A 6,454-nucleotide genomic window follows, 5' to 3' on the forward strand; every position below is an offset into this window, starting at 1 on the left:
TGGCTCGCTCTCTTATCTGGCTTGCTCACTAGCAAATCTGGCTCGCTCGCTTGCTCTCTTGTCTGGCTTGCTCTCTTACCTGTCTCGCTCTCACATCTGGCTCGCTCGCTTGCTCTCATATCTGGCTCGCTCGCTTGCTCTCTTGTCTAGCTCGCTCTCTTATCTGGCTTGCTAGCTTGCTCTCATATCTGACTCGCTCGCTTGCTCTCTTGTCTGTCTCGCTCTCTTTTATGGCTCGCTCACATATCTGGCTCGCTCGCTCTCAAATCTGGCTCGGTAGCTCTCAAATCTGGCTCGCTCGCTTACATCTGGCTTGTTCGCTTGCTCTCATATCCGGCTCGCTCGCTTGCTCTCATATCTGGCTCGCTTGCTTGCTCTCTTGTCTGGCTCGCTCTCTTATCTGGCTCGCTCGCATATCTGGCTCGCTCGCTCTCAAATCTGGCTAGCTCGCTTGCTCTCATATCTGGCTAGTTCGCTTGCTCTTTTGTCTTGCTCGCTCTCTTATCTGGCTCGCTCGCTCTCATATCTGGCTTGCTCGCTTGCTCTCATATCTGGCTCGCTCGCTTGCTCTCTTGTTTGGCTCGCTCTCTTATCTGGCTTGCTCGCTTGCTCTCTTGTCTGGCTCGCTCTCTTATCTGGCTCGCTCGCTTGCTTAATTGTCTGACTCGCTCTCTTATCTGCCTCGCTCTCTCTCACATCTGGCTTTCTCGCTTGCTCTCATATCTGGCTCGCTCGCTGCTCTCTTGTCTGGCTCGCTCTCTTATCTGGCTCGCTCGCATATCTTGCTCGCTCGCTCTCACATCTGGCTCGCTCGCTTGCTTTCATATCTGGCTCGCTCGCTTGCTCTCTTGTCTGGCTCGCTCTCTTATCTGGCTTGCTCACTAGCAAATCTTGCTCGCTCGCTTGCTCTCTTGTCTGGCTTGCTCTCTTACCTGTCTCGCTCTCACATCTGGCTCGCTCGCTTGCTCTCATATTTGGCTCGCTCGCTTGCTCTCTTGTCTGGCTCGCTCTCTTATCTGGCTTGCTTGCTAGCATATCTGGCTCGCTCGCTTGCTCTCTTGTCTGGCTTGCTCTCTTATCTGGCTCGCTCGATCTCATATCTGGCTCGCTCGCTTGCTCTTGTCTGGCTCGCTCTCTTATCTGGCTCGCTCGCATATCTGGCTAGCTCGCTCTCACATCTGGCTGGCTCGCTTGCTCTCATTTCTGGCTGGCTCTCTTGCTCTCATTTCTGGCTCGCTCGCTTGCTCTCATATCTGGCTCGCTCGCTTGCTCTCATATCTGGCACGCTCGCTTGCTCTCTTGTCTGGCTCGCTCTCATATCTGGCTAGCTCGCTTGCTCTCTTGTCTTGCTCGCTCTCTTATCTGCCTCGCTCTCTCTCACATCTGGCTTGCTCTCATATCTGGCTCGCTCGCTTGCTCTCTTGTCTGGCTCGCTCTCTTATCTGGCTTGCTCGCTCTCATATCTGGCTGGCTCGCTTGCTCTCATATCTCGCTCGCTCGCTTGCTCTCTTGTCTTGCTCGCTCTCTTATTTGGCTCGCTCGCTCTCATATCTGGCTGGCTCGCTTGCTCTCATATCTGGCTCGCTTACTTGCTCTCTTGTCTGGCTCGCTCTCATATCTGGCTAGCTCGCTTGCTCTCTTGTCTTTCTCGCTCTCTTATCTGGCTCGCTCGCTCTCATATCTGGCTGGCTCGCTTGCTCTCATATCTGGCTCGCTCGCTTGCTCTCATATCTGGCTCGCTCGCTCTCATGTCTGGCTCTCTCTCACATCTGGCTTGCTCGCTTGCTCTCATATCTGGCTCGCTCACTTGCTCTCTTGTCTGGCTGGCTCTCTTATCTGGCTTGCTCGCTAGCATATCTGGCTCGCTCGCTTGCTCTCTTGTCTGGCTTGCTCTCTTATCTGTCTCGCTCTCACATCTGGCTCGCTTGCTTGCTCTGTATCTGGCTCGCTCGCTTGCTCTCCTGTCTGGCTCGCTCTCTTATCTGGCTTGCTCGCTAGCATTTCTGGCTCGCTCGCTTGCTCTCTTGTCTGGCTTGCTCTCTTATCTGGCTCGCTCGCTCTCATATCTGGCTCGCTCACTTGCTCTCATGTCTGTCTCGCTCGCTCTCATATCTGGCTTTCTTGCATGCTCTTTTGTCTGGTTCGCTCTCTTATCTGGCTCACTCTCATATCTGGCTTGCTCGCATGCTCTCATATTTGGCTCGCTCGCTCTCATATCTGGCTCGCTCGCTTGCTCTCATGTCTGGCTCGCTCGCTCTCATATCTGGCTTGCTCGCTTGCTCTCATATCTGGCTCGCTCGCTTGCTCTCTTGTCTGGCTCGCTCTCTTATCTGGCTCGCTCGCATATCTGAATCGCTCGCTCTCACATCTGGCTGGCTCGCTTGCTCTCATATCTGGCTCGCTCGCTCTCTTATCTGTCTCGCTTTCATATCTGGCTTGCTCGCTTGCTCCCATATCTGGCTTACTCGCTTGCTCTCAAATCTGGCTCGCTCCATTGCTCTCATATCTGGCTAGCTCGCTTGCTCTCTTGTCTTGCTCGCTCTCTTATCTGGCTTGCTAGCTCTCATATCTGGCTGGCTCGCTTGCTCTCATATCTGGCTCGCTCGCTTGCTCTCATATCTGGCTCGCTCGCTCTCATGTCTAGCTTGCTCTCATATCTGGATCGCTCGCTTGCTCTCATATCTGGCTCGCTCGCTTGCTTAGTTGTCTGTCTCGCTCTCTTATCTGCCTCACTTTCTCTCACATCTGGCTTGCTCGCTTGCTCTTATATCTGGCTTGCTCGCTGCTCTCTTGTCTGGCTCGCTCTCTTATCTGGCTCGCTCGCATATCTTGCTTGCTCGCTGTCATATCTGGCTCGGTCGCTTGCTCTCATATCTGGCTCGCTCACTTGCTCTTTTGTCTGGCTCGCTCTCTTATCTGGCTTGCTCGCTCTCTTATCTGGCTCGCTCGCATATCTTGCTTGCTCGCTGTCATATCTGGCTCGCTCGCTTGCTCTATATCTGGCTCGCTCGCTTGCTCTCTTGTCTGGCTTGCTCTCTTATCTGGCTCGCTCGCTCTCATATCTGGCTCGCTCACTTGCTCTCATGTCTGGCTCGCTCGCTCTCATTTCTGGCTTTCCCGCTTGCTCACTTGTCTGGTTCGCTTTCTTATCTGGCTCACTCTCATATCTGGCTTGCTCGCTTGCTCTCATATCTGGCTCGCTCACTTGCTCTCTTGTCTGGCTCGCTCTCTTATCTGGCTCGCTCGCATATCTGGCTCGCTTGCTCTCATATCTGGCTCGCTCGATTGCTCTCATGTCTGGCTCGCTCGCTCTCATTTCTGGCTTTCCCGCTTGCTCACTTGTCTGGTTCGCTTTCTTATCTGGCTCACTCTCATATCTGGCTTGCTCGCTTGCTCTCATATCTGGCTCGCTCACTTGCTCTCTTGTCTGGCTCGCTCTCTTATCTGGCTCGCTCGCATATCTGGCTCGCTTGCTCTCATATCTGGCTCGCTCGATTGCTCTCATGTCTGACTCGCTCGATCTCATATCTGGCTTTCTCACTTGCTCTCTTGTCTGGTTTGCTCTCTTATCTGGCTCGCTCTCATATCTGGCTTGCTCACTTGCTCTCATATCTGGCTCGCTCGCTTGCTCTCTTGTCTGGCTCGCTCTTTTATCTGGCTCACTCGCATATCTGGCTCGCTCGCTCTCACATCTGGCTGGCTCACTTGCTCTCATATCTGGCTCGCTCGCTCTCATATCTGGCTCGCTCGCTCTCTTGTCTGGTTCGCTCTCTTATCTGTCTCGCTCTCATATCTGGCTTGCTCGCTTGCTCTCATATCTGGCTCGCTCGCTTGCTCTCAAATCTGGCTCGCTCGCTTGCTCTCTTGTCTGGCTCACTCTCTTATCTGGCTCACTCGCATATCTGGCTCGCTCGCTCTTAAATCTGGCTGGCTCGCTTGCTCTCATATCTGGCTCGCTCGCTCTCATATCTGGCTCGCTCGCTTGCTCTCTTGTCTTGCTCGCTCTCTTATCTGGCTCGATCGCTCTCATATCTGGCTGGCTCGCTTGCTCTCATATCTGGCTCGCTCGCTTGCTCTCTTGTCTGGCTGACTCTCTTATCTGGCTTGCTCGCTAGCATATCTGGCTCGCTCGCTTGCTCTCTTGTCTGGCTTGCTCTCTTATCTGTCTCGCTCTCACATCTGGCTCGCTCGCTTGCTCTGTATCTGGCTCGCTCGCTTGCTCTCCTGTCTGGCTCGCTCTCTTATCTGGCTTGCTCGCTAGCATTTCTGGCTCGCTCGCTTGCTCTCTTGTCTGGCTTGCTCTCTTATCTGGCTCGCTCGCTCCCATATCTGGCTCGCTCACTTGCTCTCATGTCTGTCTCGCTCGCTCTCATATCTGGCTTTCTTGCTTGCTCTTTTGTCTGGTTCGCTCTCTTATCTGGCTCACTCTCATATCTGGCTTGCTCGCTTGCTCTCATATTTGGCTCGCTCGCTTGCTCTTATATCTGGCTCGCTCGCATATCTGGCTAGCTCGCTTGCTCTCTTGTCTTGCTCGCTCTCTTATCTGGCTCGCTCGCTCTCATATCTGGCTGGCTCGCTTGCTCTCATATCTGGCTCGCTCGCTTGCTCTCATATCTGGCTCGCTCGCTCTCATGTCTGGCTCGCTCTCTTATCTGGCTTGCTCGCTAGCATATCTGGCTCGCTCGCTTGCTCTCTTGTCTGACTTGCTCTCTTATCTGTCTCGCTCTCACATCTGGCTTGCTCGCTTGCTCTCATATTTGGCTCGCTCGCTTGCTCTCTTGTCTGCTTGCTCTCTTATCTGGCTCGCTGGCTCTCTTATCTGGCTCGCTCGCTTGCTCTCATGTCTGGCTCGCTCACTCTCATATCTGGCTTTCTCGCTTGCTCTCTTGTCTGGTTCGCTCTCTTATCTGGCTTGCTCTCATATCTGGCTTGCTCGCTTGCTCTCATATCTGGCTCGCTGGCTTGCTCTCTTGTCTGGCTCGCTCGCATATCTGGCTCGCTCGCTCTCACATCTGGCTGGCTTGCTTGCTCTAATATCTGGCTCGCTCGCTTGCTCTCATATCTGGCTCGCTCGCTCTCACATCTGGTTTGCTCTCTTATCTGTCTCGCTCGCATATCTGGCTCGCTCGCTCTCACATCTGGCTGGCTCACTTGCTCTCATTTCTGGCTCGCTCGCTTGCTCTCATGTCTGGCTCGCTCGCTTGCTCTCTTGTCTTGCTCGCTCTCTTATCTGTCTCGCTCGCTCTCATATCTGGCTGGCTCGCTTGCTCTCATATCTGGCTCGCTCGCTTGCTCGCTTGTCTGGCTCGCTCTCTTATCTGGCTTGCTCGCTAGAATATCTGGCTCGCACGCTTGCTCTCTTGTCTGGCTTGCTCTCTTATCTGGCTCGTTCGCTCTCATATCTGGCTTGCTCGCTTGCTATCATGTCTGGCTCGCTCGCTCTCATATCTGGCTTTCTCGCTTGCTCTCTTGTCTGTTTCGCTCTCTTATCTGGCTCGCTCTCATATCTGGCTTGCTCGCTTGCTCTCATATCTGGCTCGCTCGCTTGCTTTCTTGTCTGGCTCGCTCGCATATCTGGCTCGCTCGCTCTCACATCTGGCTGGCTCGCTTGCTCTCATATCTGGCTCGCTCGCTCTCATATCTGGCTTTCTCGCTTGCTCTCTTGTCTGTTTCGCTCTTTTATCTGGCTCGCTCTCATATCTGGCTTGCTCGCTTGCTCTCATATCTGGCTCGCTCGCTTGCTCTCATATCTGGCTCGCTCGCATATCTGGCTAGCTCGCTTGCTCTCTTGTCTTGCTCGCTCTCTTATCTGGCTCGCTCGCTCTCATATCTGGCTGGCTCGCTTGCTCTCATATCTGGCTCGCTCGCTTGCTCTCATATCTGGCTCGCTCGCTCTCATGTCTGGCTCGCTCTCATATCTGGATTGCTCGCTTGCTCTCATATCTGGCTCGCTCGCTTGCTTAATTGTCTGTCTCGCTCTCTTATCTGCCTCGCTCTCTCTCACATCTGGCTTGCTCGCTTGCTCTCATATCTGGCTCGCTCGCTTGCTCTCTTGTCTGGCTCGCTCGCATATCTGGCTCGCTCGCTCTCACATCTGGCTGGCTTGCTTGCTCTAATATCTGGCTCGCTCGCTTGCTCTCATATCTGGCTCGCTCGCTCTCACATCTGGTTCGCTCTCTTATCTGTCTCGCTCGCATATCTGGCTCGCTCGCTCTCACATCTAGCTTGCTCGCTTGCTCTCATATCTGGCTCGCTGGCTTGCTCTCTTGTCTGGCTCGCTCTCTTATCTGGCTAGCTCTCATATCTGGCTGGCTCACTTGCTCTCATTTCTGGCTCGCTCGCTTGCTCTCATATCTGGCTCGCTCGCTTGCTCTCTTGTCTGGCTCGCTCGCATATCTGGCTCGCTCGCTTGCTCTCTTGTCTTGCTCGCTCTCTTATCTGGCTCGCTCGCTCT

This window comes from Hyla sarda, unplaced genomic scaffold (assembly GCF_029499605.1).
Source record: "Hyla sarda isolate aHylSar1 unplaced genomic scaffold, aHylSar1.hap1 scaffold_147, whole genome shotgun sequence".
NCBI classification, from domain to species: Eukaryota; Metazoa; Chordata; class Amphibia; order Anura; family Hylidae; genus Hyla; species Hyla sarda.